We start from the raw sequence: 26,942 nt of genomic DNA on the forward strand, positions 1-26,942 counted from the left end.
ATACCAGATACCAGGCTGACTGTCGGTTTAACACCAGGTATTACAAACACACACTCTCACAATACCTGGGTCGTGCTGTCAGCTGAACACTGAAGTGGAGGTGTGTGTGTGTGTGTGTGTGTGTGTGTGTGTGTGTGTGTGTGTGTGTGTGTGTGTGTGTGTGTGTGTGTGTGAGTGTGTGTGCGTGTGTGTGTGTGTGTGTGCCTGAGGAGAGGCAGGAGAGGGTGAGTGTTGGGTTGATGTAAACTGTTTGTCATCTCTAAGCCATTAGGGAAAGCTGAGGAAAAGCTTGAGGGGCTTTAATTTGAGGACTGGGGAGGAAGAGGAGGGAGGAACAGGAGGGAGGAAGATAGAGAACAGGAGTTTGAGGAGGAGGACAAGGGAGGAAGTGGAGGGAGGAAGAGGAAGGAGGAAGAGAGGAGGAGAAGAGGAGGGAGGAAGAGGAAGGAGGAAGGAGGAGGAGGAGAAGTGGAGGGAGGAAGAGGAGGGAGGAAGAGGAGGAGGAAGAGGAAGGAGGAAGAGGAGGGAGGAAGTGGAGGGAGGAAGAGGAGGGAGGAAGAGGAAGGAGGAAGAGGAGGGAGGAAGAGGAGGGAGGAAGAGGAAGGAGGAAGAGGAGGGAGGAAGTGGAGGGAGGAAGAGGAGGGAGGAAGAGGAAGGAGGAAGAGGAGGGAGGAAGAGGAGGGAGGAAGAGGAGGGAGGAAGAGGAAGGAGGAAGAGGAGGGAGGAAGAGGAAGGAGGAAGTGGAGGGAGGAAGAGGAGGAGGAGAAGTGGAGGGAGGAAGAGGAGGGAGGAAGTGGAGGGAGGAAGAGGAGGGAGGAAGAGGAGGGAGGAAGAGGAAGGAGGAAGAGGAGGGAGGAAGAGGAGGGAGGAAGAGGAGGGAGGAAGAGGAAGGAGGAAGAGGAGGGAGGAAGAGGAAGGAGGAAGAGGAGGGAGGAAGAGGAGGGAGGAGAGAGGAGGGAGGAAGAGGAAGGAGGAAGAGGAGGGAGGAAGAGGAAGGAGGAAGAGGAGGGAGGAAGAGGAGGGAGGAAGAGGAGGGAGGAAGAGGAAGGAGGAAGAGGAGGGAGGAAGAGGAGGGAGGAAGAGGAAGGAGGAAGAGGATGGAGGAAGAGGAGGGAGGAAGAGGAGGGAGGAAGAGGAAGGAGGAAGAGGATGGAGGAAGAGGAGGGAGGAAGAGGAGGGAGGAAGGAGGAAGAGGAAGGAGGAAGAGGAAGGAGGAAGAGGAAGGAGGAAGAGGAGGGAGGAAGAGGAAGGAGGAAGAGGAAGGAGGAAGAGGAGGGAGGAAGAGGAGGGAGGAAGAGGAGGGAGGAAGGTGTTTTCCCAGACCAACTAAATCAGTCAGTAGAGAATCCAGCATCCTGGTGAACCGCTGCAGTAACAAAGTGGTTCCTGATCCTGCTCGTTAATAAACTCAATGAAACCTGAAAGCTGCCAGCGTTTCTCTGTTTTCAAGAATTATACGTTTTGATTAGTTTTGTTAGAAAGTAAAAATGAACTACATCTTATTGCAAAGCACATTTGTTTTGTTTTCACCAGATCTCCCAACTATTGTTGAAAAAAGAAACAACTGTTTAAATTTGAGACATCAATTTGCACATTTTACTTGTTCGGATAACATTCCAATAAATCTTCATGTCTTTAATGTATCTTAATGCTATTTCATTTCATTATTGGTTGATATTTACAAAAATATACGTTTTATTAAATAAATGGTTTTAACTATCTATGAAAAATACAAGGAAGACGTCCGGTCAGCAAACATCCAATTTTTTTCTCAGATCATTTTCTTTCTTCTCCAAAACCTCTGATCACCTCCCGTTCGTCAACCTCATGATCTTTTAGCAACGATCAGTTATTTTACAAAACCGCTCTCATCTCATTCAGTATTCCATAATTTTCCTGAAACACTTATCTAACTTTACACTGGAGATGCACCGACACCACTGTTTTAAAGGACAAGTAAAAGTATTAATGCTAATCTTTCACTTGCTGATCCAAGTACTCTTTGAATGCTATTAAGCCGAATTCATACTGTGTACACAAACACTGTGTTTTATAGGTGAGACTCACCTGGACTAGTCCAGAGGTTCTCCCATTGTCAATGTGTAGAGCGTATTGTTCTGTGTGGTTTCATTACAAAAACTAATAACCGCAATAACGAGTGGCTCAACATGGAAACTACATGGTTTTCAGTGTTTCTGTGTGAACAAACATTGTTCTGTCAGAACGCTGCCATTCTCAAACAAAAACTCCGGAACAATGTGTTTTCATTGAAACGTTGCCAGGGCCTAACAAATCACTATTTAACTTTGTTTTCAATCTGAATGATGCTTTCAGGATAATACCTACACAAAGATTAATCGCTGGTTGGTATCTAGTACTTTCTACATGTATATTAAAAGAATCCATTCAATTTCACATAATATTTATATGGATCTGTAATTATAAAATATCTTTTTAGTTGTGCCACAGTCAGGAGAATAACATGGATGGCAAATATTGCTGAATGCTATGAATATAATTTCACATTTCATCCCGGCTATAGCGTGCTAGAATGTACGTATGTATATGTACTCATTGACTCGTTGACTTTAGGTAGTGTGAAGCTTGCAGTGGTGAATTTAAGGCTCCAGACAAAAGCAAAGTGAAAAATGAAGCATATAAAAGATGGCAGATAAACTGCGGCTAACACAGCGCCAGATAAATCAACACGCCGGTTCCTCCACCAGGCTGAATTTTACAGTTGAGCCGCCGCAAGAGGAGGGATGAAATATGTTCCGTGACCCAAAATGTGATGGATGGTAAGCCGGGAAAAGACCAGAAGACTGGGTCTTAATAGGCCATTAAAAGAGAATTTTCCTGCGATTTCCATATAACGAGGACTAATGTTTTTTCAGAGCAAGGGAGAGGAAGAGGGAGGGCTGGAGCATGTGGCACACTGAGTGATAGAATGATATTGCTCTCTCTTTTAGTTCATGCCGGGGTTACCTGGCCCCAAGGCAGGAACCTTTGATTAGCTTTGTGTCTTACAGCTGAGAAAGCTCCAGCAAAGAGGGGGAACATAACTCAAGAAATTTACAGGCGCCCGGTGAGAGAAAATAGCTTTGTCTCTGTGGCTCTTCTCTCCTCGTGGAAAAAAATTACAAATCTCAACACTTCATTCGCGGAAATGACACTCAAGATGGCAAGATGGATATAGTGGATTCCTCTATTTGACCTGTTGCTGGACGCCAGCCTGAGGGCAGTGTTGAGGACGTCTCTCGGTGTGTTTGTCCTTTGGATCTTTTCTGTCCCTGGAAATTGAAAGAGGTACCTCCAGTTGGGGGGGGGGGGGGGGGGGGGGGGGGGGGGGGTGGCAGCACTCATAGGGACAGTTGAATGTAGTGATTGGTATTGGGACCAGAAGCTCCATATCTGAGTGTCAGGTTCATGGGAGACCTGCAGCATGGAAGACAGGGTCAGTTTAATGAGTAACGGGAAGGGATGTAAACAAAGACGCAGCACAACATTCATGTTTCCTTAGACTCATGGAAGCCGAGGCTGCGATTCATCTTGTTGTCATGGTCAAATCTGCACAATGCAAACTTCTTGTCGTGGCCAAAGTTTATTAGATTGATGTCGTACAGTGTGAACGTATAAGATTGTGTTTGGCCTCAGAAGACACTCACGTCTCTCCCAGGAGCGTCTGGTTAGAGAGACAGAGAGTCAGCATCAGTCAAAGAAGATCAGATGAACATATTATGTTGGAATACGAAGGGAAGGGACTTCTCTTTTACACCGATCAGCCAAAATGGCCTAATCCTCGTCTGGCACCAAAACAGCTCTCACCCATCACGGGAATAAAGTCTAGTCCACGTGTCCTCGGGAGCCTCACGCCAGGTCATTGCGGGGATTTTGTTGAGCAATCTCGAGGTGCTTTACATTAAACTGCTCACGTATAAATGGCTGACATGCAATATGCTCAGCCAGCATTTGGAATGACTGAGGGTTCAATGTCACGTCCAATTTCCCCTTTTTATCAGAGCAGAGAAATTTCTTCTAGAAATAGTTATCGTACATTTATTGCCCTTCTTTTTTTTTAAACAGCAAAGTGGACTAGTAATCCTCTTTGGCCCAGTGTTTCCCTCTGAATATGTGTTGAAAAGTTCCACTCGAAATGTTCTCAAACAGTGCGACCTGAAGTGAATACAGCAGAAATACAAGTTCATTGTACAAACAAACAAACAAACAAACAAACAAAGTCGTTAAATCACATTTCATCAGAATTAAATGTTTTTATTGTGGATTCCAGAACTAGAACAGGCTGCAAGAACAATGTGAAGGTACTAGAACAGCAGGGGGGGGGGGGGGGGCAGTGACCTGAGAGGGCCACAAGTCCCAGGTTGGAAAAGCCTCATCATTGGTGGAACCAGACCTGGACACAATGGGACTCTGAAGTCCAACTTGGTCAAACCAGCTAGCAACCCACTGCCCCCCCTCAACCTGGTCTCCAAGCAGGACCAGGTCTCTGCTTCTCAACCTGGTCTCCAAGCAGGACCAGGTCTCTGCTTCTCAACCTGGTCTCCAAGCAGGGACCAGGTCTCTGCTCTCACCCTGGTCTCCAAGCAGGGACCAGGTCTCTGCTTCTCAACCTGGTCTCCAAGCAGGGACCAGGTCTCTGTTTCTCAACCTGGTCTCCAAGCCGGACCAGGTCTCTGCTTCTCAACCTGGTCTCCAGGCAGGACCAGGTCTCTGCTTCTCAACCTGGTCTCCAGGCAGGACCAGGTCTCTGCTTCTCAACCTGGTCTCCAGGCAGGACCAGGTCTCTGCTTCTCAACCTGGTCTCCAGGCAGGACCAGGTCTCTGCTTCTCAACCTGGTCTCCAAGCAGGAACCGCAGGGTGGCCAGAAGAGTCATTGATTATTCTAAGTGCTCGGTTTAAAAGTCTGGATTTATAAAGAACTTCCAGAACAGGAAGCTCACAGCCCACTATGCAGGAGACCAAGAGAGCACAAAGTGGACCACAAGAACCAAACCAAGGTTCAGTCCGCTGGTGAGCAGAACACAGTGTTTGGACTTTACTTTTCTCTCTTCCCTTTTTCTTTTTGTGGACCTGGGAGCCAGATGTGACCCCCCCCCAGCTGCAACGTGCTCCACAGACCAGCAGAAAGACCAGGTCGTGCTGGTGCTCCCATACAGCTGCAAACCTGAGGCCTCCCTGCAGTGAAACCAGGCCCTACAGACGTCCAGTCCACAGACGGTGCTGGACCACACAGTGCAACGGAACCCTTTTGTCTGGGCAGTGCTGCTAGATTAGCCTGAAGCTAACCTAGCAGTGCTGCTAGATTAGCCTGAAGCTAACCTGTAATTATGTTTCAAGTGCCACTGATAAGCATCTGTTGTGTACAAACGTTTACATGGACCATCGCAAGTTTGGGACTCTGGTTTTCCCCCTCAGAACAGGAGTTCCAGTTGAGCTCCCGGCCCACTGGATCTCTGTGTGGAGAACCAAGTCACCTAGCCTCGCCAGAACTTTCTTCCTCTTTTCCTCATCTCTCTCTCTCTCTCTCTCTCTCTCTCTCTCTCTCTCTCTCTGTCGCTCTCCTTCATTAACCCCATGTCTGCGTGACCCCAGCGCGTATCCCGCCACCACATGTGTTAGCTGATGGAGATAAGTTCTGCTCAGAGCCACATTTAGCATCTGAACCTCTAACTTGTGTCGCCGTGATGCATCAGTATCGTCACCAGAGTTTGACTGCATGTCTCAACATCAGTTAAACTCCAGTGTTACAGTAATAAGTCGGCCCGGAGAGACCTCTTGCTCCGAGCGACAGCCGTCTTGTTCATCTGGTCGCCTAGCAACCACCACATCCACAGGAAGAGCGAGTCAAACGCCTCTAGTGGCTGCGTGGGTCATCGCAATCTCTCTTTACACTCACCTGGTGGTCACATGCAGTCATTGCTTCTCCCTCCGCGCCCCGCCGGGCGCCCCTAGTGGTCGTCATGGTCACCGCCCTGAACCAGACGCCTGTCTCCCTCTGGTGTCTGTTTGAGGTCATTACACCCACTGACACTGACCCTCCAAGGTCCACCGCCACCTGGTGGACACTGGTGGTCATTACATCCCCACTCTCACACACACACACACACACACACACACACACACACACACACCCTCTTTCTTAATAGAGGAATATTAACTAACTTAAATAACCTTTTTACAAACGAGACTGATATTTTGGTAATAGCTATTTCCAATTTAGCTGGTGGTGCCCCAATTTCATTATTATTTGATAAATAATCAATTTATTCTAATTAAGAATTTTTTAAGAAAGGTTTGAGTAATTACTCAATTACTCTAGGAGTTGTTAATGAGGGAATGACAGTTTACTTCCATTAATAAGTAAAAATTTTCAGAAATTACTTCCAGTGATTTATTTCTTTCAGTAATCTATTACTTACAGTAATTTTAATGCTAATAACCAACCATAAATCCCAACAGAACTCTGCAAACTTTTTCATCACCTGGAAAAAAAACTGAGTGAGACACTTCCATTTCCATCCTCTTCCTGCATCGGTAAACCAAAGACACATTTTCACCAGCGACTCCGTGTCCATACAATCGACTCTGCTCTATCATTAGCAGCAACCCAAGACTTTTTAATGCTCGCCTTCACGTTTTATATCAATGTTTGGACTGTTCGAGAAGTGAACGTTTTCATGTTTCTCCAAAGTAAAAGTTAATATTGTAAAAACAGTCTGATAATGATACTGTTTGAGTCAAGCTATCATGAAAGCCTTTCAGGGGCCAATTGATTAATATCAGATTCAGATTCAGATTCAGATTCAGATTCAGATTCAGATTCATTTATTTGCCATTTGCAGTAAAACCACATTGGAATACATTTGTAAAAGTCCCCAGTGTGCACAAGACAGGTACAGCCATAAAACAACATAAATTAAAAGTACATAAATAAAACAGGATAAAAGTACAGAAATAAAACAAAGAGAACAGTAAACAATTGACACTGTGAAATCGATCGACTGAAACAGTTTCAATAAAGTGCAAGATCATTCATTAAAGTGCTCTGTTTAGACTGATAACAGCTTGTGGAAAGAAGCTGCTGGCATATCGAGATGTCCTGCATCTCAGCGAACGATATCTTCTGCCAGAAGGAAGAAGCTGGAACAAGGTTTTTCCAGGGTGGCCAGAAGAGCCATTGATTATTCTAAGTGCTCGGTTTAAAAGTCTGGATTTATAAAGGACTTCCAGAACAGGAAGCTCACAGCCCACAGTCGTCTTTGCAGAGCGGAGCACCTTGTTTAGAGCTCTCCTCTCTTTGTCTGTGGTGTTACCAAACCACACAGTCACAGAGCCAACAAGGAAACTTTCAATGGTGCAGCGATAAAAATTAAGCAGAATCTTAGAGTTAGTGGTAAATTCTCTAAGTTTACACAGAAAGTAAAGATGCTGACGAGCTTTTTTAACAACCCGGTAATATATACAGTACATCACGATTAGTTTATGTATGCAAACTGTCTTATTATTATTATCATCATCCTCATCCTCATCCTCATCCTCATCCTCATCCTCATCCTCATCATCATCATCATTATTAATATTATGGACTGTCCCTCTACAACACCACCTTTCTTCAAGTTAATGTCACACATTCTATAACTAGTTTCATTATAAAACATGTGATTACAAAAAGCTTTGCATGTGGAAGTCTTTTAGTAATATCCATCCATCCGTCCATCCATCCATCCGTCCATCTATCCATCCATTTTCTGCCGCTTATCCAGGCCGGGTCACGGAGGCAGCAGTCTAGCAGAGTTGTCCAGACTTCCCTCACCCAGACTCTTCCTCCAGCTCTTCCAGTGGCACCCCAAGGTGTTCCCAGGTCATAGAGGGACATAGTCCTTTGAGAAATATTATGAACAGAAAATAGCTAAATGATTTTCATATTATAGACAATTACCCGCACAAATTACCACAACTGAAAAAAAAAATATCCTGATTTTAATTTAATGTGTTTATTTACTTTTTCCACTTACAATTGTTGACGATTATAATGTTTTGAATTGAGATCAGCTCAATGCGCCAATGTCAAGTCTTTTCTGTGACTTCATTTTGTCACGAGCAAAGTCTGTCAGGTTTGGTTTGGTAATACTGAACTCTGTAACCAAAATCCCTGAGCTCTAAGGCCAATTAGCTCTAAGCTCTAAGCTGGGCCCTCCTCTGTCCCGTGTGGCCCGGGGGCCCTGCTCCGGCCGGTCCCGGCTTGGTGGCTCGGGTCGGGCCTGGGGCTCTGCGCCCTTTATCCTGCTCTTGCGGGTCCCTCTTGCCTGGGGGGGGGGGGTCTTCTCTGCACTCTCCATCAGGTGCCTTCCAGGTTGGGGCGTGGCTCTCCGGGGGGGGTTTGTCGGGGCCTCCCCAGGTCCGGGGTGCCGGAGTGGCGGCGTCTGGCCCTGGTGGCCTCGGGCTCCGGAGTGGTGCTGCGGGCCCCCCCACAACAGTTCCAATCACACCCAGTGGACAAACCACACACACACACACACACACACACACACACTTCCACTCCTCATCGATGAGATTTGCTGCTGATTTGCCTTATTTTCTTCTATTGTTCTTTCAATTATCAAAATCATGTTTTTGTTCTTTGTTTTGTTTTGTGTTGTTTTTTCTTTTGTTATCATTGTTGTTGTTGTTATTGTCTTTTATCTATCCTCTCACCCCAACCAGTCCGAATGCCGCCACCTCTGACTGGTTTCTACAAAGGTTCTTCCTGTTAGAGGGAATTTTTCCTTTCCACAGTTGCAAACAAACTTGCTGCTCATGTGGATTTGTTGGATTTTTCTATTTTCTCTGTTAAAAGCACCTAGGAATGACTGTATTTTATTTAAAAATGTTTTTTTTAATTATAAAAAAAAAAAGAGTTTACGTGATGCACCTGAATGCCTCACTCAGGGCTGTCAGATCCTGCAGTTAAAAACATTAACACCGAAAACACAAACTTTTTCTTTTATTAGTGGAGCAGTTCATCAAAATGTATTTCTGAAAAGATTTTAAGCGAGAAATAATCCATACCATTGAAAAGTTAAAGAGCTACTTTGCAGAAGTGTGCCTGCTGTGAGGGGGCGTGGCCTACGAGTTTGAAAGCTTGTTGTCGGAGTATGAACTTTCCGGCTGAACAAGAATTTCAAACTTTCTTCTTGTTGTTATGGGAATATGTTAGGGATTTTATGGAGTGTTGTTACATAGAGCCCTGAGACACAAGAACACTAATGGAAGCTCAGGAGCACAACACAGACACAAAAAGAGTCCATCATATACCAAAGCCACAAAGTGAAGACAATCACACATTCAGGTAGACGAAGGTAGAAGAGATCAGGTGGGGGACACACATCAAACACAAAGAGGGGAAGCCATAGAGCCTGGAACCAGAGACAAAAGTTTGTTCACACAGCACATAAAGTAAAAACACACCATTTTTCCATTTTAGTTTCAGAAAAAAATTTCACATCTCACAAAGTTTCACATTGGGAGACAATTACAAAAGTTTGTGTTTTCCGTTGCCACAAACACTGTTGCTGTGTAAATTGACCAACAATGTAATTCAAGTTTTTCAGTTCACTTCTTTTTGTTGTCGACTAAACGGGGCCTGAGTTTTGATCTCACAAGAAACACCAGAGACAACACATGAACTATGACAAAGTCCTCTTATAATATACATAGAACTTAAAAAACAAAGAAAATCATTCATCCATCAATACAATTAATAATAAAATAAAATAAATTAAATTGTAGTTCAGATCCTGAAGGGCTTGAACAACCTCAATGAAACCCTGGACCGTTCAGCTGTTGGCGTCATGTAGGTTGTACAATGTGAAATTAACATCTTGAAAGGCTGTTTTAGAAACTGATCCCACCAGAAGTGTTGCAATGTGAACTCAATAAAGCCAGTCATGGTCTGGCTCTGGTACATTTTGCTTCGCACTCAAGTCAACAAAAGTTGGACTCACTAAGATAATCAAAAGAGTCTGTCCTTTGAGCAGATAAATTACGGTGAACTATTTGGATTATTCACATCTTGTCTTTGACCCATGAGCAGCTTTTTGCGCAATCATGCTCCAGAGTGAGTTTGCACCCGTGCTGATCCTGTTTTCTATACCTATTCAATCTGTTCCTCCCCAAGCTGATGGTGGCAGCCAGAACTCCAACCCTTTTATTCAACTTTTGAACAACTTTGTTGAGAAATGTAACAATTTCATAAAGAGCGGAGGTAAAACTCCCACACCACAATGATCCACAACAACAGATGCAAACTAAGATGATAAACACTCCATTTGGTCTGGAATCATGGAATCAGAACTGATTATTGCAGGAGGAAGATTTCAGGCAAGCAGTCGGATTATCTTCCAAGGATTATTCAATTTGGTATATGATTTGATTGATTGGTTGAATGAAGAGTGGAGGTAACACTTCACGGAGAGGTCTGCTGAACTCAGCCGATGGTTTCTGAACCAGTGAACCAGAGTCTGCAGAGCATGGTGTTTCAGTGACTGCACTGAGAGGTTCACTCAGACAAATGTAAATATATTCACATTCATCCACACAGGCACAATGATGCCAGACCAGGCGGAAATATGTGTTTGTGCTGTACGACACGTTAACACACAAGCTAACCGGCCAAGTTCAATCAAATCAATCACATTCGACTATATTCAGCATGCAGACAGTGTGCGTTCAGCTCATTGTGTTGCTGTTAATCACTTGGAAAGTGAAGGGTGTAAGCAATTCGGCACAACATATAGACCTGACTCACACATCTGTAGCAAAATCTAATTTTGACAAATTTTACCCAAAGAATGTCATTTTTATGCAACATTATTTCTTGAATTTGAATAAATTAAAACAATGAAGGACCTGATTCTCTAAAGGTTTACATCTAAGGATATACCGAGACCAGTATCGAGGGCCGCCAGTTGGTGACCCAGAACCTCTTTTGAGCTAACCCAAAAGACCCTCTCCATGGCTTCTCAGAACTCCGCCCACTTTACACATTTTGCTTCAGTAACTGATACAGCTGCAGCCCTTTTGCCTTGAGATACCAGTCTGCTCAGATACCAAATACTCAATGGAGGACACTTCCTATATCACTTATGGAGAGAGTAGCAACAATTAAAATGATGGTCCTGCCTAAAATTAACTACATCTTTTCAATGATCCCAACAAAACCAGTTTAATAAATTGGATTCCCATATCTCAAAATTCTTATGGAAAAATAAACCATCATGTTTAAGTTTAAAAACACTGCAGAACACCAAGGACCAAGGTGGCTTAGAACTTCCAAACTTTAATAATTATTATCTAGCCAATAAATGACTTTATGTTGTAAAATGGATTAATCAGAAACTTAGATGAAGGCTGGCTGGACATTGAAAAAACCTTCTGTGAAGATCTCCACATCAGAGACCTTCCTTTCTTCAGTCCTGTCATCAAAAAACACAACTGCTTTAAAAGCATCAATATAAACAATCTCTGACAGCTTGGTGGGAATTTCTTCAAATGAATGGATCGTCACTCATTCCCTGCAAACTCACACCTTCTGGAACAATCCTGACATCCTGCAAAGGAAGAAACCAAGAAACTTCACAAGATGGCAGAACAAGGGAAGAAGAACCTTGGAACACCTTCTCTTCAATAACTCTTTTATTCCATTTAATGATCTAATAGAACCTTATGGTATCAGTCAAAACAATTATCTGGAACATCTTCAGCTCCAGTCAATAATACAAACAAAGTTCAAACTAGAAGAGATGAAGCTAAACTGACCTCAGACAGTGACAAACCTCCTGAAGATCTCAGCTCCAAAACCACTTTCTAAAATCCTTTAATCCTGTTATGTTCCAATACCACAATATCCCTTCAAGCTCCACATGGGAAAAAGATCTCAACATCAACACAGACCCAACGCTTTGGTCACTAATCTGTAGAAACACATTCACAATGAGCAGAAACACCAATATACAGCTCAGACAATACAAGGTCCTTCACTAGTTCATTACAGGACAGAGATGTTCAAGATGGTCTACTTCCTCTAACATATGTTATAACTGCACAGCTGATCTCCTTGATACCTGTCTACACTGTGATCTCCCAGATACCTGTCTACACTGTGATCTCCTTGATACCTGTCTACACTGTGATCTCCCTGATACCTGTCTACACTGTGATCTCCTTGATACCTGTCTACACTGTGATCTCCCTGGTACCTGTCTACACTGTGATCTCCCTGATACCTGTCTACACTGTGATCTCCCTGATACCTGTCTACACTGTGATCTCCCTGATACCTGTCTACACTGTGATCTCCTTGATACCTGTCTACACTGTGATCTCCTTGATACCTGTCTACACTGTGATCTCCCTGATACCTGTCTACACTGTGATCTCCTTGATACCTGTCTACACTGTGATCTCCCTGATACCTGTCTACACTGTGATCTCCTTGATACCTGTCTACACTGTGATCTCCCTGATACCTATCTACACTGTGATCTCCCTGATACCTACCTACACACACTCTGGCAGTGTACACCAGTCCAAACATTCTCACAAAAGACCTGTGAAGTCTTATCGTTATACCTGGACCCCCCCCATTCCAGTTTCACCTGCACCTTGCCTGTTAGACGATCTCACAGAAATTAAAAGAGAGAAAAACGAGTCCTTCACACTCCTGGTCTCCTGAAGCGTCACAAAGAAGGCGATCCTCATGAACTGGAAATCAAAACATAATCTTAATGTAAAGTTATTTAAAAACTTACTCCTCGACCACATCACATTAGAGAGAATTTCTGCTGGTAGGAAAAATCAGTTGGCTCAATTTGAGTTGACGTGGTCCCTAATGATTAAATACACCATGTAGCCGTGTGGGGGGGGGGGGGGGTAGTTCCGCCCTGGGGCTCTTGGGGCCGTCTGTGGCTGGGGCGTCGTGGCTTGGGTGGTTGGTGGCTCTGCGATCTGGGGGGGTGCTGGCATCTATCCTGGGGAGTGGCGGCCTGGCCTGGGGGGTGGGTGTGGGGGGGGGGTCAGCTCTGGGTAGGGGGTGGTTCTGCTGGGGTGGGGTGGGGGTGCTGGGCGTCGGGCCCCGGCCGGGCTGCCTGACCGGGGCGGGCGGGTGTGGGGCTTCGGGGCCTTGGGGGCAGAGACCAAAGGGGGCTGCCCTGCGTGAAAAATGCACCACTACCACACGTTGAATGGGTCACTCTGCCCTCTCATGTTGTTCAGGTGGTGCCCAACCGGGACACGTGGGAGTGCCTGATCACCAGTCGGCCACCAGGCACTAGTGATGATCGAATTTGACCGAATCGTTCAAAACCTGCGAGTCACTTTACTGAACGGTGACTCACGAGTCATCACGTTCATTAACTCGTTCACTGAGTCATTCTTGCTACAGCCTCCAGCCGCAGAGAGGAAAATATAAATGTCACTGTTCTGCAGCTCGTCTAACTCCATTACTCACTTTAGTGGCCCTGTGAGAAAAGCAGCTGTAATGCTAAAAGAGCTGCTATAAGCAGCTTGTAGCTGAGCCGCTAACGCTAGCTGCTAGGCACAGCAGCTTCCAGCTCCTTACAGTCACACGAGGCTTTCAGCAGCTGGAATCAGCTTGTAGGTGAAGTTCAGCACGACTGACCGACTCACCTTGTTTCTGTCGTTCAGCTCACATGCCTGAAACCTTGAAACTGGAAAGAGTCGTTCACTGAATCGGTCAGTAGCACTTCACTGTGTCGTTCACCTGGTGAGTGGTGAGGCTCCGCCCCTCCGCCCCTCCGCCCCTCCCTCACCTGAAAATCTGCAGCGGCGCTCAGAATGTTTCTGAGTGACGGCGGAGAAAAAAAACACACATTGTTTGTTTCACAAAGCTTGTTGAGATAAATACATGAATAATACATGGACAATAAACAATGTTAAAATACCACTGTAGCGTGTATTGTGTTACATTTAATATTGTCCCCTATAATTAGTTCTGCCCTATGAACGTCACATTATTTATTGATACTAAGAAAACAAGAAACTCAGAATGTTGGAAGGAAAAAAAATGTAAAACCATATGTACATATTAATAAATACTGTATAGCTGCCATTCTGGATGCCTGGTCATTCAGTTTAATCACGTATTTAATTTATTTTCTGATTCAACTAAACCTCAGAAACACACACATAATCTAGAATAAGGAGACCAGGACCACTAAAAACTAAAGTGTACTTATTGTTGATTTTCCTCAGAAGTGTTTCATCATTTTACTATGAATACATGATTCTCCTCCTGGTTCATGTCGCAGTTCAGTTGAGCCTCCAGGTCCTGGAGGTGGAAATAGTGCGCAACTGAATCAAATGACTCAAATGACTCAAATGACTCAGACAACCGGTTCACTTGGATGAATGACTCAAAAACCCGTGAGTCCATTCAAGGAGTCGGGTTTCTCATCACTACCAAGCACTTGTTAGCCAATAGCAAGCCCAGGCCTGGGTCCCCATGGCTCCAGGTGAGCCTTGTCCCATCAGTGTATACACGTTATTGTGTTTCCTTGGCTTGGCTGAGGTTGAGACATGTTTGTCTTGACCGTCACTCCAGACCTGTTTGCATTGAGTGACCCTACCGGGAGCATATGTTCCAGACAGCATCGCTCAGAAGATCTCTCCCTCGCAACAGGCTAGGAGAGGCTGCTAACAATAAATCTTCACAGTACTCAGGGTAAAGCAGCCCCTGCAATACATTAATATTCTAAATGGCTGTATGAAAAAAAACACAAAAACCACTCCACCTAATTTTGATTTCACTGTAACTCATTGCACAACAAAATGTGTTGTTTGAGGTTTTAAAAAATAAAAAATGTCGAGGCTGATGAGTTGGCTATTTTAATAAATGAAAGCTCAGGCTGTATTCGTGGTGATGAATGATGTACCTTCAGAAAATGATTATGGGAAATGCTCAGATTTAGTTTTCTTGAAGCTCAGATTAATTTTTGATTCATTGCCATGAACTAATTAAGAATAAAAACACTGTATCATTCATTACATTTCATCTAAAATGTATGGCCATAATTTAAATCCAAATAGCTGATTTATCTCATTTGGGGGGGGGGGGGCAGTCCGTCACTCACAGCTTCAACAGTCAAATTAAATGAAAAACTCTTCTATCAGGTCGAAATCTTTGGGTTGAGTCTGATTACTTGGTGCAGGAATGCTAAATGCTTAATGCTAACCTCAAGATGTAAATGTTGAAGGTTGTGATAAAAAAAACTTCCTTGTGGCTCTATTTTGGAGACAATTTTTAAAACACAAAAAAGCAATGCAAGAACCCCAAATCCCTTAGATCTGGTAGTTTTCAGAAGTTTTCATTCAATTTGCTCTGCTGGCTCAATTTGCTTTTAGTTGTGATCACCACACCGGCTCCATTCAGACAATTTCCAATGTATTGTAACACCGAGCACATCTTGTTCTGAGAGGACTGACAGCTTTGTTCTGAAGTCGCTGGGCTCAACTAGTGGAATGTTCAAAGTTCATCAACAATCCTTTGTGAGAGAAGTTTCTCTCTCTGTCCAGATGTGTTCCACCATCACTCTAACAAGCTGCCTGCAGCCTGGAGGTCCTGCTTCAGGAACAGACGCAGAACAAACGGGGCTCAGCAATCAGGGACCAGACAGCAGCAGTGAGGCATGAGAACCAAGTTCAGGAAAGAAAAACCTTGAGTTGAGCCGAGCCCGGACTCCAGATGGAACCAGGACTCCAGATAGAACCAGGATTCCAGATGGAATCAGGACTCCAGATGGAACCAGGACTCCAGACGGAACCAGGACTCCAGATGGAACCAGGACTCCAGATGGAACCAGGACTCCAGATAGAACCAGGACTCCAGATGGAACCAGGACTCCAGATAGAACCAGGACTCCAGATGGAACCAGGACTCCAGATAGAACCAGGACTCCAGACGGAACCAGGACTCCAGAAGAAATCAAGACTCCACATGGAACCAGGACTCCAGATGGAACCAGGACTCCAGATAGAACCAGGACTCCAGATGGAACCAGGACTCCAGACGGAACCAGGACTCCAGATGAAACCAGGACTCCAGATGGAACCAGGACTCCAGACGGAACCAGGACTCCAGATGAAACAAGGACTCCAGATGGAACGAGGACTCCAAATGGAACCAGGACTCCAGATGGAACAAGGACTCCAGATGGAACGAGGACTCCAAATGGAACCAGAACTCCAGACAGAACCAGGACTCCAGATGGATGCAGGACTCCTGAAGGAACCAAGACCCCAGATGGAACCAGGATTCCAGATAGAACCAGGAGTCCAGAAAGAACCAGGAGTCCAGATGGAACAAGGACTCCAGATAGATCCAGGACTCCAGAAGAAATCAAGACTCCACATGGAAACAGGACTCAAGATGGAACCAGGACTCCAGATGGAACCAGGACTCCAGATGGAACCAGGACTCCAGAAGAAATCAAGACTCCAGATGGAACCAGGACTCCAGATAGAACCAGGACTCCAGAAAGAACCAGGACTCCAGATGGAACCAGGACTCCAGACGGAAGCAGGACTCCAGATGGAACCAGGACTCCAGATGGAACCAGGACTCCAGGTGGAACCAGGACTCCAGATGGAACCAGGACTCCTTCACATTTCATTGGACACATCAATTTTAGGAGGTGTTGAGTAACTCTGATGTGATTCACTTTGAATTTCACATGATTTTTTTGGTAATCTCCATTTAATACACCGTGTGTATGTGTGTGAGTGTGTGTGTGTGAGTGTGTGTGTGTGTGTGTGTGTGTGTGTGTGTGTGTGTGTGTGTGTGTGTGTGTGTGTGTGTGTGTGTGTGTGTGTGTGTTTTATGGTGCATTTCTTTCATGTATTCTAAATGTGTGACACTGACTTTACAGCCGACATTGTGCTTCCAGTCTTTTTCTGACTGATTCAGTTGATAGAATCTACTGATTGATGTCATTGTTTATTTACAAAAATCCAATGAGCAGCAGAGGCAGAAACATGGCGGTGAACAAAGTGCAGAGGACGCTTGGCAGGCAGGCAGGACATCGGCTGCTGCAGAGGCGAGAACTGATGAATCGCACCAGTTTAACCAATCGGCTTGAAGGCAAAGAGGAAGTCACACCAGTTTGTAGATACAAAAACAGCAGCTCTGTGGAGAATGAATGGAGACTGGGTGAGAGAAGTGTGAACCCTGCGTACATGTGAACCTTGTGGGCAATCGCCTGGCTGCTTGACAGCAGCAGCTGGATGATCACAACAAATGCAGTGTACAACAGAACTGAATACAGAACTTTAAAGTGTAGTACAAAGCAAGAAATCCCCTTCAGCTGAGAGTAGCAGGAAAGAAAACATGAATAATAGCAGACTCTCTCACAATAGCTGAGTGTCGTTAACTTTAATGCCTCCAAGGACTTTTTGGTGACATTGAACAAGGAAGCCGATATAAAATATGATGATGAAAGATGAAAAAAAATATATAAATAGTGTGCTAAACCAGCCTGCTAAACCAAGAAGACCAAATACCGTTTGTCAAACGGGACATCTGAATGACAGTATATCCTCCTATTGCGATTTAGGGTTGGTTATAAGCATAAGCATCAAAATTACTGTAAATAATGTATTGTATAAAGTGTTATGTCATAGCTGTTAGATTATCTACCATTTGCGTTATGCACAGTATTACTACATAAACTGAGGAGTGAGGTTCGAAGTCACGACAAAATGGCGATATCGCGATCATTGTCCTCAGTGACTGTATGTGTGCGACCTTTCAGCCATAGAATGTTTCCTCCTGCGACCCAGGTTGATATAAACCAGGAAATCAACACCCCCATTAATGCAGAAGTTTTTATATATGTTACAAATTATGCTGAATTATTTAGATGCGATTAACCAATTAATAAAATGATTTTATCATCATTTAGCCATAATTCTTTTTATATAAACGTGTGTAGTGGCAATGCAAAATGGTTAGTTCTCTTATCATTTTATAGTGTTGATACTATACCTAACCACTATTATTGAATCAAGTGAAGCGTAAAAGTGCCTCTCTCAAAGGAAAAGCTAGAATTGTGCTCGTCTACACATCCACCCAGCCCCCACCCATCCAAGACATACACATAGGCCTGTGACCGACCCGTTCACACCACACTACGCCATTACATGTAGTACATCTGTTACAATGACATTCGGACACTCTGTGACAAAAGTTGGTTCATAAGTGATTTCCAGCTCTTCAGAGGAGGCGTCCAGCCACGAGGAACAGAGAACTCCAGTGGCTGCTCCAGCAGCACTGAAAACTACAACGGTGTCCACACAACTGTCCTCAGGCACCCTGCAGTGGCACCATATCAGGAGTATAGATGAGTTATTGCTCGTACATATTGTGAATAAAAACCCACAATAACCTAATGACATGATTCCAAAATAACATGTCTTTACTAACGCTGACAAATGCATAATGTATTTGCCAGCTAAGTGAGTAAAATATCTCTTCACTTATAACTTATACAATTGTAATAATAAAACAAGTTCATCCTAACATCATCATGGATGTTTTATGCATATTTGCTTATGACATATACTGTATATATTTTTACTAGGCGCTCAAGTAAAACCCGACCAGGACAGTTCTACAGAATCAGATCAGTGTTGTCTGGAGCTGTCCTCAACACCCACAAAGACGTCCACATCTGGGCTCGGGATTGGCTCAAGGACAAGGCGTCGTGTTGAAATATTGGAGGAAGAGGATGAAGATCCAGACCCCGCCGAGATTTCACCACCACAACCACACGACTCTACTTATGAGCCTGGAGCCTCTCACAGATGTTTCTGAAAGACGTAAGAATGTGTTTACAATGTGTATTTCAATTATCTGCAAAATCAATATTATCCTAGCATAGTAATATTTTGTCCAACAAGAGGGCAACAGAACCTTCCAGAGACTATGAAGACACACAATACATTGTGTTTGACAGCCAATTGAAGTCTCTTTTTGAAACATGGCCAATTTGCACTCGCAGCTGCAACATTCCGAGAAGGAAATTCATTCATGCAAGATTGTCCACACTGCCTGTATCATCTCAGGTGGGAGTCAGCCGATAATGGGGAGCACACCACCAGTTGGCAAACTTCAACTTTCTGCAGCAGTGTACTTTTCAGGAGGATCATTTATAAAACTGGAAAAGGTAACACTGATATATACAGATAAAATATTTGAGTCTATTTTGACATGCAACTATTGTGTTTAGCATTCTTCAGATATGTAAAGCAATGCGCCTACGAATCCACCAGTATGATTCTTTCCGAAGACATGTAAGGCAGTTTCTTGAGCCAGCAATGAACCACAAGTGGAGGAAAGATCAAGAGATGTTTTTGGAGGATTTGAAGAAGAAGATCAGCTACACACTGATGGAACTAGAGACTGATAAAGTGCTTGACATACAACTTGTACAGGTATGTGTAATGTTTTACTATTACACAATGTACTGTAATTTCATGTCAAGTGAATGTACAAATGTAAGCTTTTAGATTTTTTGGATATCCCTAGAGCAATGAAGTCGGGGGAAGTTTCTATATGGAAAAAGAAGGGCTGCGTCGGTGTTTGGATTTTCTGCAGGACAAGAGCCTGGAAGTGGACAATAATGTCACAGACCGTCACACACAGGTCAGAACATTTCTACGGAGCAGGAATATAACGCAATATTGCAACGTCTGGCATCAGGAGAAAAGTTTGTAAATAATTTATCTTTTTGGCAATTTTATCAAATACATTTATAATTTAGGTGTATCCAAAAAATTGGATAAGTTATCAAAAGACAAGGAGTGCCAGGTGGTGAAAAAAATGGATCAAAAACCACATATACTGGGTGGCATCATGATCTAAACCAGGACCAGAGAAACAGGCGAAATGGACCTCTCTTGTCAACCAGATTCAAAATGTTCACATCCATGACAATCCTGATTTTCCAAAATGTGCACATCCCGAGAAAGAGTCCTTGATCCAAGCAACTGGTTTCTGCCAGGTTTGGAAAAACACCATTGCACTTTCATACTAGAGGGAGGTCTTGTGTCCTTGTTTACCATGACGTTGTTTATGTACTCAGGCTCTGGACCATTGTACAAAGTAGAAGAACTACTTGTAAACAAGAGAATTCTGGAAGATGTGAAGAAACTCAGCTCTGAGCGCCAGACATCGTCACTGGAGGCTTTCCATCGCGTTATTCTGCGCTTTGCCCCCAAAAATGTGGTGTACCCATTTGTGGGTTTGATGTGCAGGTAAGAGAATTATATTTTCCACTTTATACATTAGATAGGCCTACACTCTAATTGTATCATTGTAGCAGTGATAAATATGTAATACAAATGTGTTTTACTTTGAAACTGCTACAGGCTGTACTTGGCAGGAATGCACTTCAACAAAAACATAAAACGAGAGCAAGCCTCTTCCAAAGGACAGCCTTTATTCAAAGTTGCATATCCAAAATACAAAAAAGGAAAGCCAACAGCAAAGCCTGTCAAAACAAAGCCTACATCCGGTAAGAAAGATTATACAAACATTTCGCACTGCAATATTTAAAATAAATCTATATAAAATACCCCAAACAACTAGAAAATTACAAAACAATTCACACTTTTTGCAGGATATGTCTCTGAGCTGGTGTGGCTCGTCTTCACTGAGGTCTTCTCTGAGCCAGCTCCTTTTATTGAAGAGTTGAAGACTGTCCCTGTGCCTGAAGTCCTCAGCGCTCAGTTTGAGAGGCGGTGACTCTGCACACGTTGCCAGGTTCAGTCCAGGGGCAGTAGCATTGTGCCCAAGCACATGTACCAAATGACAAACAATTCATACAATTTGACACAACCAACAGCTTGCATACACGGTTTTATTGTTACTGCCCACAAAATGCATTGCCAAAGTTTGAAGAACAAATACTATCAATTAATCAACAGCAGGACACACAAAGTGTAGAAAACTTTCCATAAACGTTACAATTACCTTCGGAATATCTTGGCAGCGTACATTTTCTGTTTCGGTTGGCATCGTTCTGCCATTCCCACATGTGCACCTACAAAAGGATGGAATCAAAGCGAATGCTACACAGTAATAACGTCAAGTGGCAGAGCGTTAGCTAACGTTCGTCATTTAGCAAGCCGAGACGTAGTGACGAAGCCGTCGGGGCTGTTGCACTTCATGCACTTCAAATTCAGGGTCCGATTCTGGATCGAGGACAAACGGCTCGACGTGACGGATCGCCATTGTTCGTAAAAGTTTATTTTCTGTATGCAGGTACCGCTATGTACCGGCGAACACCCAACCCCCACGCTATGATTACTTCCAAGCGAGGGTGAGCTGCATGGCTACGTGAGGGTGGAGGAGGTGGAGGAGCTGAGAACCATCCGTTTCATGAGAGCTGACGTCAGCTCAATCCAAGAAATAGCTATCATTTCACAAGTTTTAAGTGTTTCTACTGTATCACCCACATTATTATCCTACATGAGCAGAGGATGGACTGAAACATGAAATATAACAAGCTGTAAATAACAAGGAAGGTGTGAGATTCGAGCACAGACTGTTACACACCAGTGAATTGTCAACAATAAACACACAAAAATTACCAGGAATCTAATCTACTAAACAGCAACACTATGTACAAAGAAAGAGAGTGTGTGTGTGTGTGTGTGTGTGTGTGTGTGTGTGTGTGTGTGTGTGTGTGTGTGTGTGTGTGTGTGTGTGTGTGTGTGTGTGTGTGTGTGTGTGTGTGTGTGTGTCTTGGGAGTCTGAATGGGGATGTAATGACCATGAGTGTCCACCAGGTGGCGGCGGACCTTGGAGGGTCAGTGTCAGTGGGTGTAATGATCTCAAACGGACACCAGAGGGAGGCAGGCGTCTGGTTCGGGGCGGTGACCATGACGACCACTAGGGGCGCATAGCGGTGCGCAGAGAGAGCACGATGACTTGATGCAACCACCAGGTGGCCGTAAAGAGAGACACCAGGCGCTTGACTCATTCTTTCTGGGGAGGCGGCGGTTGCTTGGCAACCAGATAAACAAGACATAAGTAGTGCGCATGCACGGGGGACGCTCAGAGCAAGTGGCCTCTCTGGGCCGACTCATTACTGTAACACTGGAGTTTAACTGATGTTGAGACATGCAGTCAAACTCTGGTGACGATACTGATGTATCACGGCGACACAAGTTAGAGGTTCAGATGCTAAATGTGGCTCTGAGGAGAACTTATCTCCATCAGCTAACACATGTGGTGGCGGGATACATGCGGGGGTCACGTAGACATGGGGTTAATGAAGGAGAGAGAGAGAGGAAGAAAGTTCTGGCGAGGCTCAGTTCCAAGACTTGGTTCTCCACACAGAGATCCAGTGGGCTGGAAGCTCAACTGGATCTCCTGTTCTGAGGTGGAAAACCAGAGTCCCAAACTTGGCGTTCATGTGCATACACAACAGAAGCTTATCAGCAGCATCGGTTTCAGGAAGAGTCAAAAGAAAAAGGGAAGAGAGAAAAAGGAAAGTCCAAACACTGTGTTCTGCTCGCCAGCGGACTGAACCTTGGTTTGGTTCTTCTGGTCCACTTTGTGCTCTCTTGGTCTCCTGGTGCTGCAGAGACCTGGTCCCTGCTTCTCAACCTGGTCTTGCTTGGAGACCAGGTTGAGAAGCAGAGACCTGGTCCCTGCTTGGAGACCAGGTTGAGAAGCAGAGACCTGGTCCTGCTTGGAGACCAGGTTGAGAAGCAGAGACCTGGTCCTGCTTGGAGACCAGGTTGAGAAGCAGAGACCTGGTCCCTGCTTGGAGACCAGGTTGAGAAGCAGAGACCTGGTCCCTGCTTGGAGACCAGGTTGAGAAGCAGAGACCTGGTCCTGCTTGGAGACCAGGTTGAGAAGCAGAGACCTGGTCCTGCTTGGAGACCAGGTTGAGAAGCAGAGACCTGGTCCCTGCTTGGAGACCAGGTTGAGAAGCAGAGACCTGGTCCCTGCTTGGAGACCAGGTTGAGAAGCAGAGACCTGGTCCTGCTTGGAGACCAGGTTGAGAAGCAGAGACCTGGTCCCTGCTTGGAGACCAGGTTGAGAAGCAGAGACCTGGTCCCTGCTTGGAGACCAGGTTGAGAAGCAGAGACCTGGTCCTGCTTGGAGACCAGGTTGAGAAGCAGAGACCTGGTCCTGCTTGGAGACCAGGTTGAGAAGTGGGGTGCAGTTTTATTACCTTCCCATTGTCCTCTCGGGGGAGAAGCTGCTTGATTCCGGGCCCAACACTCCTGTTCTTCAGAACATTAAGCGAACACACTTCTCGCCAACGTGCGTCACAATGAAAGGTGAACAGAGTTTTTCAAGGTTATTGAGAACCATCGAATTGTCATCTGCTGAAATGAGCAGGACTGTTGTACCTCTACAACAACGATGTTTTTTTTCTGTACTTTCTTTGGAAAGTTGAAAAGATTCAGATCTATAAGTTGGACCGGCACATTCTCTTAAACAAAAACACTGCAATGGTGACATATTCATTATTTTGCTGCGGCGCCAGCACAGCGGGATGCACGGGCCTGACCGCTTTGGGAAGAGGTCTGGTGCCTGATTACACGTCTTTAGGGCTGAACACACATGATCAGATCACCCGTTCATGCCAGGCATTAGCCGGCTGCAAGGCACTCACTCAGTGTTTTGCTCAAGGACACATCAACATGGGGTGAGATGGGGAATCAAACCTGCATCCTTCTGATTGACAGACAGCCAACCAAGTCACAGCCGTTCACACAGAGTTAAGACAGAGAAGATAACCTGAGTCAGTTCATGCATTGACTCAATGAACGAAAGCAATACATATATTTAGATGTTTATAGTCATAGTACAACTTAAAAACTTTGAAATTTCACATGCCTGTAGAAGAATTTTAACCTATCCAACCACAATATGTGCTGGCTAAGATCAGGGTCAAGGAATCGAGGTGCTATAGGGAACTATTTACAAAAGACAGTACCTTTCAGTGACTGCAAAGGCAGCCTGTCGAGCTTTTGAATGACTGTCTGTATCCTTGAGGCCTGACAAACAAGCTGAATAAGTGCATTTCTTTCATCACATCTACGTTTGGCTGCTGGTGCACTTTCATTTTCTTTCCTTATTTATTTATTTACTTGCATCTTGCCGTCATAAATTGCATGTAAGCAAAAAACTTCACAAGGACAAACACAAGCCTTAAAGGCACTGGTTCCAACACAATGACCGTGATTCTTTCTCACACTTTGGACAGAAGGCGGAGATGGAAACACGCTTCTTTAGAAATGTTGTTGAGGGTCAATATTTTTAACTGTTACATGATATTTCTATTGTTCTGTAAATAGTGTTATGGAAGAATATACTATAAAGTAACAGGGTTGCAGTACATGAGTCAACACATTATATCAGCAGACGATGTGTCTGGGTACTGCGTATCACGACCTACAGAAACATTGTTTGACTATTTTTGCATCTTAAATAACTGAAATATCCCAAAAACAACAAAGCTGTCACCAGCTTCTCGACAGAGTTTTACACAGAGAATTGTTGTCAAACGCTATTGGTTTGTTTCCATTTGGGGGCGGGGCTAAGCCAAAAGTCCATTAGATCTTCCCACCTTTTTGTACATTGTCGTGCCAATAAAAAACAAGTCCTCTCCTGGGTGTGGACCATTGCTCTAAAACAACTGCGCTGTTGTGAACAAGGCTGACATATTGTTTCCCTGTTTACCACCACAGGATGTTTACATGAATCACCAGGCTCACACGCATCATTAAAACATAAACAGTCTTACAGACCACTGACACACAAAGTAGCTGTTATGGAACTCTTGTTTTGTCTCATAAAGAATGATGCAGTCTGTGTTCCAGGATGACCTGTGTCAGCACTGTTGAAACCTCTGTGCTGCTTTGGGTGTCCTTCAATACAGACTCAAAACAATCCAGCCTTGAAGAGGCACGTCTGCCTTCACAGTGAGACAAACTCCTGGACGACCATGCAGCGGTTGGACTGTGACTTTGTCTCTTCTTGCAAGAATAATCTAATAAACCTTCTTAAACGTTTCAATCGCTCTCTGTCTCTTTCCTGTGTATTCTGTCTCCCTGAGGTTTTCTTACTAGGCAATTCTGATGACAGTAGCCTATATTAATATGTTTATTGTGTATGGCTGTTCATAAAAATAAGTATAATATTATAAATATTACAAATTAAGCTTGATATACTGTATATAATATATTGTTTTTTATATACAAAACATTGAATCTCAATTCTGTAAATAGTTTTTAAATAAACAATAACTAAAGCAACTTCTGATCAATCCATATCAATTTCAGACTTAAAAACACGTCAGGTTTAGGCCCCGCCCACTCCGAGTACAGATACGGATACAGATAATGGTGTACTCGCTCATCCCTAAATGTATATTCCCCTAACCCCAACTATATTTAGGTACGTTCCCTATAAGGACCAAACTTCAATTAAGTGAATTTCTGGTTTATTACAGAAATAAACACATTTTCTTTCAATGTATTTATTAATAAATAAGTTTAATTAATTCAATTCAAATAAATTCAAATCAAATCAAACCAAGTCAATTCAATTCAATGAACTGAATTCAATTTTATTTTATTTAATTTTATTTATATTGTGCCAACTGCAACACAGTCATTTAAGTAATTTTTACAGCGGAAAACCAACATTTCCATTTGAGCAAGAAGAAGCGACTGTGGAGAGAAAAAAAATGTCGCCTTCATCCTCCAGCTTCATTTACCAGCAGTAAGTGATTTGAATCCTCTCTTCCTCCAGACTCCACTTCCTGCTCCACCTTTACATGACAATCCATCTCAGGAGCAGGCAGCGATTTTTAAATGTTATTCATTCCTACAAGATCTTCCACAGTCCGTTCCCGTCGAGCCAAATTTGAAGCGTATCCATCATAATGACGATGTTCAATGAGATTTATCACCTGGATGGAGGAGCATTTTGTCATTCCCACCTTCATCCAGACCCGGTGGATATTTTGCAAACTGGAGTTTTAATGGAATTGCGGATCATAAACTGAGACACAGAGTGGTTTTAATTAAAGGAGGCAGAACTTAACAAGCAAAGTCCAGTAATTGATGAATAAGGCGAGGTTAGCCCTGAGTTTCCTCTGCGTTGATTCATTTAGACGGAGATTGGAAGTGAAGGAGGTGGCAGGAGCTCGATGAAGGAAAGAAACAGCACCAGGAGGAGAAGGAAGTGAGAGATGGGGAACTGAGCAGCAGGGAAAGAGAAACAGAACGAGAACAAAAGAGCTGGCGAAGTGGAGTGGCAGCCGAAAGCTGGAATGTTTCACTTTAGATTGACACTTCAGTGAGGGCGAGTGAGGTACAGAGGCAGGACGAGGGGGGACACGCACTTTTAAAGTAGTATCCTTAGGCAAGGAACAGAGTTAAGTGTTCCCTTGCAGTCTTCAGTGTGGAAATGAATGGTTGACTCTCCTTGAAAAACAGAGTTGCTATGACAACTGGTCCTTTTCTCCATTTTTCTATAACTCACACACACACACACATATGCACACACACACACACACACACACACACGCACGCACGCACGCACACGCACGCACACACACACACACACACAGGTAGAGTGTTCAGTGCAGCAGGAGCACAATGGTGCTGAGGAGGAGGAGGAAGCTCGACATCGACATCGGCTGCTCTCAATCATGGAGGTGATGGTTCAGATCCCTCATGTCAAACCCAGCATGAGAAAATTAAGTGTTGGTAATATAAACACATCAATTTAGTGTAATGTGTTGCTTCCTCTGAGAGCAATCCAACATGTGGGCAGTTCAAGGAAAAGTGCTTCGGTGTTCTTTACAGCTCAGCTTCTCTTTGATTGGATCCTGCTTCA

This window comes from Blennius ocellaris (assembly GCF_963422515.1).
Source record: "Blennius ocellaris genome assembly, chromosome: 19".
NCBI lineage: Eukaryota > Metazoa > Chordata > Actinopteri > Blenniiformes > Blenniidae > Blennius > Blennius ocellaris.